Source organism: Blennius ocellaris (genome assembly GCF_963422515.1).
Source record: "Blennius ocellaris genome assembly, chromosome: 23".
NCBI lineage: Eukaryota > Metazoa > Chordata > Actinopteri > Blenniiformes > Blenniidae > Blennius > Blennius ocellaris.
The window spans coordinates 19473807-19488152 of NC_137672.1; positions in this window are offsets into that span (position 1 = coordinate 19473807).

Sequence of the window (14346 nt, forward strand, 5' to 3'; positions counted from 1 at the left end):
CCTAACTGTACCCCTTACCCCTACCCCTACCCCTAACCCTGATCCTACCCGTACTCCTTACCCCTAACCCTTCTCCTAACACTAACCCTAACCTTACACTTATCCGTGATCCTAATACTAACACTAGCCCTAACCCTGATCCTACCCCTACCCCTACCCCTAACCCGATCTTCCTGTGGTTTTCATCACTTTGATGGAAGCACCTTGTCATGAAACTGAATCTTTATTTTGAACGTGAAGCCAGAGAGTCTGAGCTTCACTGGGTCTTCCTCCTGCAAGGCGCCAGTTTTCCCTTCCTGTGCAGGAAGAGCAGCGGTAGAACCAGACTACTGGGTAGACCCAGCAAGATCTGGAAGAAGGCCAGTATGCAGCGTGCATCAACTGACATATATGCTTCAATCAATAGCAGATTCCCGGAAAACTTCAACAGCAGCGCTCCCGATATGGTCATGATGGTGTAGAACGCCCTCCTCTTGGATCGGTCCACCCTGTCCCTGCTCTGACCCGGACCTGGACGGAGCAGGACCAGGAGAACCGAGACGCTGCAGAAGGAGATGACGACTGAAGCCAAGGTCAGCAGGACATAATTCATGATGTAAATGATGTACGCCGACGTGGCCAAACCAGTGATGACCGCGCAAAGCAGCCACATGCAACCGATGCTGACGTTCCTGAGCCGGATCCCTCCCTCGTTCCTCAGCCTCAGGTAGGTGATGGGATGGACCACGGCCAGGTAGCGCTCCACGCAGGTGAGGATGTGGAGCGACGTCTGTCCGATCCAGTTGAAAATGAGGATTAAGACTCCGGTCGTCGACACGATGTCATCTTTGAGCCAGGCACCGACGATGGCGCTGATGTACCCTACCGTCCCAATCAGCTCGATCAGGACCATGTGGCAGCTGAAACAGTCGGAGTGGCTCATGGCCGCCGGGGACGAGAGGAGCGGGACGCCATGGTGGAGGATGACGGCACACAGCGGGATGAGGACGACGATGTAGATCATGTTGATCCCCGTCAGCAAGACGGAGTGCAGTGGCGTCAAGAAGCAGGGTCTGACTACAAAGATGGTTGAGGAGTTGGAGGAGGAGGAGTTTGACGCCATATCTGAAGATGAAAAAAAAGACATAGATATTTAAAGTGCTTCCGCCAGAATCCTCACGGGAAAATTACAACCTATAGGACCCAGTTCTAGTTGTTGACGCTGGTCTCTAATGTGCTTTTAGAACCTTGTGAAGGAAGTCCCTCGGTACCGTCACACAAACCCATTTACACTTGGTGGAACTGAACCCGGTTTCTTGACGTCTCAGCGTCACGGAAACTCCTGAACATTGATCTCCACCTGACGATCTCCACCTGACGATCTCCACCTGACGATCTCCACCCGACGATCTCCACCCGACGATCTCCACCCGACGATCTCCACCCGACAATCTCCACCTGACGATCTCCACCCAATGATCTCCACCTGACAATCTCCACCCGATGATCTCCACCCGACGATCTCCACCCGACAATCTCCACCCGACAATCTCCACCTGACGAGCTCCACCTGACGATCTCCACCTGATGATCTCCACCTGACGATCTACACCTGACGATCTCCACCTGACGATCTCCACCCGACAATCTCCACCTGACGATCTCCACCTGAAACCACCTTTTTGTCCTTGTATCGACACGGATGTCTGACTTTTGCTAAATATTTGAAATCTGATTATCTTGATATGTAAAATAAAAACTGGAAAATAGGCAAAACTATACAAACAGAAAGAAAGAAAAATGGAAAAATGGAAGAAAAAGGAAAAGAAGAAATAAGACAAAAGGGTAAAAAGGGTCAAATAAGAAAAAAATGGAGGGCAAAAGATCAAAGAGTTGAGAAAAGTAAAGAAACAGATGACGAACCTTGAGGGTGTTTGTCTTTGATCTGGAGTCTCTCTCCTCTGTGAAGACCTGAGTCCGGTCTGCTTCAGTTAAAGGGCCGGTACCACCTCATTCAAATTCAAAGACTCATTTGCATCAGAAATCACGTCGAGCACAAAATGACAAATAACCAATGACGACTTCAGCGACACAAATTCATCCACTTTGACTGCGGTGGTTTATTGATGTTGGTTCAGGACACGTCCAGGCAGGATTACATCACCGATGCTTTTTAATTCAATTAATTAAGAAAAACTTTCCATTGGCATAAATCAATAAGTTGTACTATAATTAAAGACGAAATATCTGTGATCATGTTAAAATTCTCAAACATTACCATAAACAGTCCTCTGTGGACGGAGATTCCAGGATTCATGGTTTGTGGAGAGTCGCAGCTGGTTTATGTGAAAAGAAGGGATTAACCATATATATAGGTTGTACTTTTAAAAAGCAAAATGGTTGGAAACACTTGGACCAACTTAATTAAACCGCTTCAATTGGCAGCGTGAACGTGCAGCAGGCGTCTGCAACCCGCCGCTCTAGAGCCACATGTGGCTCTAGAGCGGCTCCTGGAATCTCCCACAAAGTTCTACGTAAATAAACATTTTGCTTACGTTTGTATTTTTTAGGTCGATATCACACCGTTTTACTAAAATACTCTGGCTAAAAGTAAAACTGCAAAAACAGCCAGGATGACTAAAAACTGCTAAAATAGCTAAAAGTACACAAACAAGCCAAAACCCCAAACAGCTATAAGAATAAAAACTACTAAAAATGTTTTTAAAAAAGCTTAAAATTGTTAATGTGGCTAATAATGTTGAACCGATGAGGAAATGCAGATTTAAAGAGATGAAAGAGCAGAAACAATAATCCAAGATGCATAATGTGGAAAAAGACGAACTTTAGCTCATTTAGACGACGTTAGCGTCTGACCGTTTCCAGAAAGTCTCATTTTCGCCCGTTTACGTGGGGACAGCGACCCAGCGTGACCAGAAAGTTCTGTTTTCGCCCGTTTACACTACGACTGAGCCTGAGTGGTTTCAAAAAGTCACGTTTTCCTGAGCTTTTGTTTTTCCACCTCGGGTGCCATTTTCAAAAACCTACGATATCAGTGGCTCTGAGCACCGCTGCTGTGGAGACGGACCACCGGGGGGGAAAACGTTGTGTTGACTTGTATCATTGCAGCTGGTCCTACCCCTACCACTAACCCTACCCCTACCCCTAACCCTGATCCTGATCCAAACCGTACCCCTTACCCCTAACACTACTCCTAACCCTGACCCTGATCCTAACCCTGATAATAACCGTACCCCGAAACCCTGATCTTAACCGTACCCATACCCCGAAACCCTGATCCTAACCATACCCATACCCCGAAACCTTGATCCTAGCTGTACCACTTACCTCTAACTCTTATCCTAACCCTACCCCTAACCCTGATCCTAACCATACCACTTGCCCTTAACCCTTATCCTAACTGTACCCATACCCCGAAACCCAGATCCTAACCCTTATTCTAACCGTACCCCTAACCCTGATCCTAACCCTACCCCTAACCTTCCTTCACCCCTGACCCTACCTCTAACCCTGATCCTAACCATACACCTTACCATTAATCCTATTCCTAACCCTACCCATACCCCGAACCCTGATCTTAACGCTGATCCTACCCCTATCCTTGACCCTAACCCTAACCCTCCCTCTACCCCTGATCCTAACCCTAATCATGATCCTACCCCTAACCCTGATCCCAACCCTACCCCTATCCTTGATCCTAGCCGTACCCCGTACCCTGTACCCCTTACCCCTAACCCTGATCCTACCCCTACCCCTACCCCTACCCCTAACCCGATCTTCCTGTGGTTTTCATCACTTTGATGGAAGCACCTTGTCATGAAACTGAATCTTTATTTTGAACGTGAAGCCAGAGAGTCTGAGCTTCACTGGGTCTTCCTCCTGCAAGGCGCCAGTTTTCCCTTCCTGTGCAGGAAGATCAGCGGCAGAACCATACTGCTGGGTAGACCCAGCAAGATCTGGAAGAAGACCAGTATGCAGTGACCCTCAACCAACTTATATACTCCATACCAAAGCAGACTCCCGGCAAACTTCAACAGCAGCGCTCCCAGTATGGTCACAATGGTGTAGAACGCCCTCCTCTTGGATCGGTCCACCCTGTCCCTGCTCTGACCCGGACCTGGACGGAGCAGGACCAGGAGAACCGAGACGCTGCAGAAGGAGATGACGATTGAAGCCAAGGTCAACAGGACATAATTCACGATGGAAATGATGTACTCCAAAGTGGCCAAAGCGGTGACGACCGCGCACAGCAGCCACACGCCGCCGATGCTGACGTTCCTGAGCCGGATCCCTCCCTCGTTCCTCAGCCTCAGGTAGGTGATGGGATGGACCACGGCCAGGTAGCGCTCCACGCAGGTGAGGATGTGGAGCGACACCTGTCCGATCCAGGTGCAAATGAGGATGAAGACTCCGGTCGTCGACACGACGTCATCGTTGAGCCAGGCACCGACGAGGGTGGCGCCGCCCCCGACCGTCCCGATCAGCTCGATCAGGACCAGGTGGCAGCTGAAACAGTCGGAGTGGCTCATGGCCGCCGGGGACGAGAGGAGCGGGACACCGTGGTGGAGGACGACGGCGCACAGCGGGATGAGGACGACGATGTAGATCAAGTTGATCCCCGTCAGGAAGACGGAGTTCGGTGGTGTCGTTAAACAGGTTCTGACTACAAGGATGGTTGAAAAGGAGGAGGAGGAGTTTGACGCCATATCTGGAAGACGAAAAAGACGAAAACTGGCGTCAGTCAGTTAACATCCAGAGTTTGATGGTTTGTCTGGAACCTTCAGGGAGGATGTAAGGAGGTAAGGATGTAAGGATGTAAGGATGTAAGGATGTAAGGAGGTAAGGATGTAAGGATGTAAGGATTTGCAAAACTGCAGGTTGAAATGAGCAGAAATGGTCGAGTTTTCATTGATTTTCTGAACAGAAATTAGAGTTTTAAGGGAAGTAGATTTTAACTAAAGGTTCCAGTAGAGTACCTTTAAACTTGTAGGAGTATGTCGTGGATAGCTCTCCTGCTACTTCTCCTCCTTCTACTTCTCCTTCTTCTCCCTCTCCTTCTTCCTCTGCTTCTTCCTCTCATTCTGGGTTTTTTCAAACAGCGACACCCAAAGACCCGCAACTCCGCTGCCCTGCGCCGATAACAGACTCCACCCCTCATGAGCAGGACTTTAATAAAGTGGGATGAAAAGACTAATGATCCATCATGTGACATGAAAGGAGTAGTGAGGCAACGACACAGGTTGCTGGTTGACCGTACAAAGTCAACTAAACACCAGGAAACATTCCACAGCCTAAACTGCATCAAAACATCAAAGGGAGGCTTTGATGTGGAGAGAGACGATCTCCACCTGACGATCTCCACCTGACGATCTCCACCTGACGATCTCCACCTGACGATCTCCACCTAACGATCTCCACCTGAAGCCACCTTTTTGTCCTTGTATCGACACGGATGTCTGACTTTTGCTAAATATTTGAATCTGATTATCTTGATATGGAAAATAAAAACCGTAAAATAGGCAAAACTATACAAACAGAAAGAAAGAAATAGGGAAAAATGGAAAAATGGAAGAAAAAGGAAAATAAGAAATAAGAAAAAAGGGTAAAAAAAAGGTCAAATAAGAAAAAATGGAGAGCAAAAGATCAAAGAGTTGAGAAAAGTAAAGAAACAGACGACGAACCTTGAGCGTGTTTGTCTTTGATCTGGAGTCTCTCTCCTCTGTGAAGACCTGAGTCCGGTCTGCTTCAGTTAAAGGGCCGGTACCACCTCATTCAAATTCAAAGACTCATTTGCATCAGAAATCACGTCGAGCACAAAATGACAAATAACCAATGACGACTTCAGCGACACAAATTCATCCACTTTGACTGTGGTGGTTTATTAATGTTGGTTCAGGACACGTCCAGGCAGGATTACATCACCGATGCTTTTTAATTCAATTCATAAAGACAAACTTTCCATTGGCATAAATCAATAAGTTGTTTTATACTTAAAGGTGAAATATCTGTGATCATCTTAAAATTCTCAAACATTACCATAAACAGTCCTCTGTGGACGGAGATTCCAGGATTCATGGTTTGTGGAGAGTCGCAGCTGGTTTATGTGAAAAGAAGGGATTAACCATATATATAGGTTGTACTTTTAAAAAGCAAAATGGTTGGAAACACTTGGACCAACTTAATTAAACTGCTTCAGTTGGCAGTGTGAACGTGCAGCAGGCGTCTGCAACCCGCCGCTCTAGAGCCACATGTGGCTCTAGAGCGGCTCCTGGAATCTCCCACAAAGTTCTATGTTGATAAACATTTTGCTTACGTTTGTATTTTTTATGTCGATATCACACCGTTTTACTAAAATACTCTGGCTAAAAGTAAAACAGCAAAAACAGCCAGGATGACTAAAAACTGCTAAAATAGCTCAAACTACACAAACAAACCAAAACCCCAAACAGCTATAAGAACAAAAACTACTAAAAACGTTTTTAAAAAAGCTTAAAATTGTTAATGTGGCTAATAATGTTGAACCGATGAGGAAATGCAGCTTTAAAGAGATGAAAGAGCAGAAACAATAATCCAAGATGCATAATGTGGAAAAAGACGAACTTTAGCTCATTTAGACGACGTTAGCGTCTGACCGTTTCCAGAAAGTCTCATTTTCGCCCGTTTACGTGGGGACAGTGACCCAGCGTGACCAGAAAGTGCTGTTTTCGCCCGTTTACACTACGACTGAGCCTGAGCGGTTTCAGAAAGTCACGTTTTCCTGAGCTTTTGTTTTTCCACCTCGGGTGCTACTTTCAAAAACCTACGATATCAGTGGCTCTGAGCACCGCTGCTGTGGAGACGGACCACCGGGGGGGAAAACGTTGTGTTGACTTGAAACTATTGCAACTGGTCCTACCCCTACCACTAACCCTACCCCTACCCCTAACCCTTATCCTGATCCAAACCGTACCCCTTACCCCTAACACTACTCCTAACCCTGATCCTAACCTTATCCCGTACCCCTTACCCCTAATCCTATTCCTAACCCTACCCATACCCCGAACCCTGATCTTAACGCTGATCCTACCCCTACCCCTGATCCTAACCCTAACCCTATCCTTGATCCTAGCCGTACTCCGTACCCCTTACCCCTAACCCTACCCATACCCCGAACCCTGATCTTAACACTGATCCTACCCCTATCCTTGACCCTAAACCTAACCCTAACCCTCCCCCAGCCCTAACCCTACGTCTAAACCTGATCCTAACTGTACCCCTTACCCCTAACCCTTATCCTAACCCTACCAATAACTCTGATCCTAAACGTACCCATACCCCTATACCCTGATCCAAACCCTAATACTAACCCTACCCCTAACCCTAATCCTAACTGTACTCCTTACCCCTTACCCCTAACCCTACCCCTATCCCTGATCCTAACTGTACCCCTTACCCCTAACCCTACCCCTAAACCTGATCCTAACTGTACCCCTTACCCTTAACCCTACCCCTATCCCTGATCCTAACTGTACCCCTTACCCCTAACCCTACCCCTAAACCTGATCCTAACTGTACCCCTTACCCTTAACCCTACCCCTAACCCTGATCCTAACTGTACTCCTTACCCCTTACCCCTAACCCTACCCCTATCCCTGATCCTAACTGTACCCCTTACCCCTAACCCTACCCCTAAACCTTATCCTAACTGTACCCCTTTCCCTTAAACCTACCCCTAACCCTGATCCTAACTGTACCCCTTACCTCTAACCCTGATCCTAACCCTACCAATAACCCGGATCCTAACTGAACCCTTTAGCCCTCACCCCTAACCCTACCCCTATCCCTGATCCTAACTGTACCCCTTACCCCTACCCCTACCCCTAACCCTGATCCTACCCGTACTCCTTACCCCTAACCCTTCTCCTAACACTAACCCTAACCTTACACTTATCCGTGATCCTAATACTAACACTAGCCCTAACCCTGATCCTACCCCTACCCCTACCCCTAACCCGATCTTCCTGTGGTTTTCATCACTTTGATGGAAGCACCTTGTCATGAAACTGAGTCTTTATTTTGAACGTGAAGCCAGAGAGTCTGAGCTTCACTGGGTCTTCCTCCTGCAGGGCGCCAGTTTTCCCTTCCTGTGCAGGAAGAGCAGCGGCAGAACCAGACTGCTGGGTAGACCCAGCAAGATCTGGAAGAAGGCCAATACACAGCGTGCATTAACTGACATATATGCTTCAATCAATAGCAGATTCCCGGAAAACTTCAACAGCAGCGCTCCCGATATGGTCATGATGGTGTAGAACGCCCTCCTCTTGGATCGGTCCACCCTGTCCCTGCTCTGACCCGGACCTGGACGGAGCAGGACCAGGAGAACCGAGACGCTGCAGAAGGAGATGACGACTGAAGCCAAGGTCAGCAGGACATAATTCATGATGTAAATGATGTACGCCGACGTGGCCAAACCAGTGATGACCGCGCAAAGCAGCCACATGCAACCGATGCTGACGTTCCTGAGCCGGATCCCTCCCTCGTTCCTCAGCCTCAGGTAGGTGATGGGATGGACCACGGCCAGGTAGCGCTCCACGCAGGTGAGGATGTGGAGCGACGTCTGTCCGATCCAGTTGAAAATGAGGATTAAGACTCCGGTCGTCGACACGATGTCATCTTTGAGCCAGGCGCCGACGATGGCGCTGATGTACCCTACCGTCCCGATCAGCTCGATCAGGACCATGTGGCAGCTGAAACAGTCGGAGTGGCTCATGGCCGCCGGGGACGAGAGGAGCGGGACGCCGTGGTGGAGGATGACGGCACACAGCGGGATGAGGACGACAATGTAGACCATGTTGATCCCCGTCAGCAAGACGGAGTGCAGTGGCGTCAAGAAGCAGGGTCTGACTACAAAGATGGTTGAGGAGTTGGAGGAGGAGGAGTTTGACGCCATATCTGAAGATGAAAAAAAAGACATAGATATTTAAAGTGCTTCCGCCAGAATCCTCACGGGAAAATTACAACCTATAGGACCCAGTTCTAGTTGTTGACGCTGGTCTCTAATGTGCTTTTAGAACCTTGTGAAGGAAGTCCCTCGGTACCGTCGCACAAACCCATTTACACTTGGTGGAACTGAACCCGGTTTCTTGACGTCTCAGCGTCACGGAAACTCCTGAACATTGATCTCCACCTGACGATCTCCACCTGACGATCTCCACCCGACGATCTCCACCCGACGATCTCCACCCGACGATCTCCACCCGACAATCTCCACCCGACAATCTCCACCTGACGATCTCCACCCAATGATCTCCACCTGACAATCTCCACCCGATGATCTCCACCCGACGATCTCCACCTGACGATCTCCACCCGACAATCTCCACCCGACAATCTCCACCTGACAATCTCCACCCGATGATCTCAACCCGACGATCTCCACCGACAATCTCCACCCGACAATCTCCACCTGACGAGCTCCACCTGACGATCTCCACCTGACGATCTCCACCTGACGATCTCCACCTAACGATCTCCACCTGAAGCCACCTTTTTGTCCTTGTATCGACACGGATGTCTGACTTTTGCTAAATATTTGAAATCTGATTATCTTGATATGTAAAATAAAAACTGGAAAATAGGCAAAACTATACAAACAGAAAGAAAGAAAAATGGAAAAAAGAGGGAAAAATGGAAAAATGGAAGAAAAAGGAAAAGAAGAAATAAGACAAAAGGGTAAAAAGGGTCAAAAAAGCAAAAAATGGAGGGCAAAAGATCAAAGAGTTGAGAAAAGTAAAGAAACAGACGACGAACCTTGAGGGTGTTTGTCTTTGATCTGGAGTCTCTCTCCTCTGTGAAGACCTGAGTCCGGTCTGCTTCAGTTAAAGGGCCGGTACCACCTCATTCAAATTCAAAGACTCATTTGCATCAGAAATCACGTCGAGCACAAAATGACAAATAACCAATGACGACTTCAGCGACACAAATTCATCCACTTTGACTGCGGTGCTTTATTGATGTTGGTTCAGGACACGTCCAGGCAGGATTACATCACCGATGCTTTTTAATTCAATTCATAAAGACAAACTTTCCATTGGCATAAATCAATAAGTTGTACTATAATTAAAGACGAAATATCTGTGATCATGTTAAAATTCTCAAACATTACCATAAACAGTCCTCTGTGGACGGAGATTCCAGGATTCATGGTTTGTGGAGAGTCGCAGCTGGTTTATGTGAAAAGAAGGGATTAACCATATGTATAGGTTGTACTTTTAAAAAGCAAAATGGTTGGAAATACTTGGACCAACTTAATTAAACTGCTTCAATTGGCAGCGTGAACGTGCAGCAGGCGTCTGCAACCCGCCGCTCTAGAGCCACATGTGGCTCTTCAGCGGCTCCTGGAATCTCCCACAAAGTTCTACGTAAATAAACATTTTGCTTACGTTTGTATTTTTTAGGTGGATATCACACCGTTTTACTAAAATACTCTGGCTAAAAGTAAAACAGCAAAAACAGCCAGGATGACTAAAAACTGCTAAAATAGCTAAAAGTACACAAACAAACCAAAACCCCAAACAGCTATAAGAATAAAAACTACTAAAAACGTTTTTAAAAAAGCTTAAAATTGTTAATGTGGCAAATAATGTTGAACCGATGAGGAAATGCAGCTTTAAAGAGATGAAAGAGCAGAAACAATAATCCAAGATGCATAATGTGGAAAAAGACGAACTTTAGCTCATTTAGACGACGTTAGCGTCTGACCGTTTCCAGAAAGTCTCATTTTCGCCCGTTTACGTGGGGACAGTGACCCAGCGTTACCAGAAAGTTCTGTTTTCGCCCGTTTACACTACGACTGAGCCTGAGTGGTTTCAGAAAGTCACGTTTTCCTGAGCTTTTGTTTTTCCACCTCGGGTGCCATTTTCAAAAACCTACGATATCAGTGGCTCTGAGCACCGCTGCTGTGGAGACGGACCACCGGGGGGGAAAACGTTGTGTTGACTTTTATCATAGCAGCTGGTCCTACCCCTACCCCTAACCCTGATCCTGATCCAAACCGTACCCCTTACCCCTAACACTACTCCTAACCCTGACCCTGATCCTAACCCTGATAATAACCGTACCCCGAAACCCTGATCTTAACCGTACCCATACCCCGAAACCCTGATCCTAACCATACCCATACCCCGAAACCTTGATCCTAGCTGTACCACTTACCTCTAACTCTTATCCTAACCCTACCCCTAACCCTGATCCTAACCATACCACTTGCCCCTAACCCTTATCCTAACTGTACCCATACCCCGAAACCCAGATCCTAACCCTTATTCTAACCGTACCCCTAACCCTGATCCTAACCCTACCCCTAACCTTCCTTCACCCCTGACCCTACCTCTAACCCTGATCCTAACCATACACCTTACCATTAATCCTATTCCTAACCCTACCCATACCCCAAACCCTGATCTTAACGCTGATCCTACCCCTATCCTTGACCCTAACCCTAACCCTCCCTCTACCCCTGATCCTAACCCTAATCATGATCCTACCCCTAACCCTGATCCCAACCCTACCCCTATCCTTGATCCTAGCCGTACCCCGTACCCTGTACCCCGTACCCTGTACCCCTTACCCCTAACCCTGATCCTACCCCTACCCCTAACCCTATCTTCCTGTGGTTTTCATCACTTTGATGGAAGCACCTTGTCATGAAACTGAATCTTTATTTTGAACGTGAAGCCAGAGAGTCTGAGCTTCACTGGGTCTTCCTCCTGCAAGGCGCCAGTTTTCCCTTCCTGTGCAGGAAGATCAGCGGCAGAACCAGACTACTGGGTAGACCCAGCAAGATCTGGAAGAAGATCAGTATGCAGTGACCCTCAACCAACTTATATACTCCATACCAAAGCAGACTCCCGGCAAACTTCAACAGCAGCGCTCCCAGTATGGTCACAATGGTGTAGAACGCCCTCCTCTTGGATCGGTCCACCCTGTCCCTGCTCTGACCCGGACCTGGACGGAGCAGGACCAGGAGAACCGAGACGCTGCAGAAGGAGATGACGATTGAAGCCAAGGTCAACAGGACATAATTCACGATGGAAATGATGTACTCCAAAGTGGCCAAAGCGGTGACGACCGCGCACAGCAGCCACACGCCGCCGATGCTGACGTTCCTGAGCCGGATCCCTCCCTCGTTCCTCAGCCTCAGGTAGGTGATGGGATGGACCACGGCCAGGTAGCGCTCCACGCAGGTGAGGATGTGGAGCGACACCTGTCCAATCCAGGTGCAAATGAGGATGAAGACTCCGGTCGTCGACACGACGTCATCGTTGAGCCAGGCACCGACGAGGGTGGCGCCGCCCCCGACCGTCCCGATCAGCTCGATCAGGACCAGGTGGCAGCTGAAACAGTCGGAGTGGCTCATGGCCGCCGGGGACGAGAGGAGCGGGACGCCGTGGTGGAGGACGACGGCACACAGCGGGATGAGGACGACGATGTAGATCAAGTTGATCCCCGTCAGGAAGACAGAGTTCGGTGGTGTCGTTAAACAGGTTCTGACTACAAGGATGGTTGAAAAGGAGGAGGAGGAGTTTGACGCCATATCTGGAAGACGAAAAAGACGAAAACTGGCGTCAGTCAGTTAACATCCAGAGTTTGATGGTTTGTCTGGAACCTTCAGGGAGGATGTAAGGATGTAAGGATGTAAGGATGTAAGGATGTAAGATGTAAGGATTTGCAAAACTGCAGGTTGAAATGAGCAGAAATGGTCGAGTTTTCATTGATTTTCTGAACAGAAATTAGAGTTTTAAGGGAAGTAGATTTTAACTCAAGGTTCCAGTAGAGTACCTTTAAACTTGTAGGAGTATGTCGTGGATAGCTCTCCTGCTACTTCTCCTCCTTCTACTTCTCCTTCTTCTCCCTCTCCTTCTTCCTCTGCTTCTTCCTCTCATTCTGGGTTTTTTCAAACAGCGACACCCAAAGACCCGCAACTCCGCTGCCCTGCGCCGATAACAGACTCCACCCCTCATGAGCAGGACTTTAATAAAGTGGGATGAAAAGACTAATGATCCATCATGTGACATGAAAGGATTAGTGAGACAATGACACAGGTTGCTGGTTGACCGTACATAGTCAACTAAACACCAGGACACACTCCACAGCTCCTCCCTTTGATGTGGAGAGAGACGAGCTCCGCCTGACGATCTCCACCTGACGATCTCCACCTGACGAGCTCCACCTGACGATCTACACCTAACGAGCTCCACCTGACGATCTCCACCTGACGATCTCCACCTGACGATCTCCACCTGACGAGCTCCACCTGACGATCTCCACCTGACGAGCTCCACCTGACGAGCTCCACCTGACGCCCCTCGCTTTTTGTCCTTGTATCGACACGGATGTCTGACTTTTGCTAAATATTTGAAATCTGATTATCTTGATATGGAAAATAAAAACCGGAAAATAGGCAAAACTATACAAACAGAATGAAAGAAAAATGGAGGAAAAAGGAAAAGAAGAAATAAGACAAAAGGGTAAAAAGGGTCAAATAAGAAAAAATGGAGAGAAAAAGATCAAAGAGTTGAGAAAAGTAAAGAAACAGACGACGAACCTTGAGGGTGTTTGTCTTTGATCTGGAGTCTCTCTCCTCTGTGAAGACCTGAGTCCGGTCTGCTTCAGTTAAAGGGCCGGTACCACCTCATTCAAATTCAAAGACTCATTTGCATCAGAAATCACGTCGAGCACAAAGTGACAAATAACCAATGACGACTTCAGCGACACAAATTCATCCACTTTGACTGCGGTGCTTTATTAATGTTGGTTCAGGACACGTCCAGGCAGGATTACATCACCGATGCTTTTTAATTCAATTCATAAAGACAAACTTTCCATTGGCATAAATCAATAAGTTGTACTATAATTAAAGACGAAATATCTGTGATCATGTTAAAATTCTCAAACATTACCATAAACAGTCCTCTGTGGACGGAGATTCCAGGATTCATGGTTTGTGGAGAGTCGCAGCTGGTTTATGTGAAAAGATGGGATTAACCATATATATAGGTTGTACTTCAAACACTACAAACCTAACATAGCCCCCAATAATTACATTTAAAACACAACAAACAGAAACTCCCATAATGCATTGCAGCTCTCAGCTCCTTTATCGCTACACATTATTAAAATGGAAGATAAATGTGGGAGATCTGGATTGTTAGAACCATGAGTGTGAGTGGTGTGTCTTTAATGTCCTGTAGTTGTTGTGTAATTCACTAGAATGTTCCGTCACTCTCAACAAGTCTGCAATGAACCTCGTGTGGAGGGACCAAAGAGCCGCAGTGGAGGGACCAAAGAGCCACAGTGGAGGGACCAAAG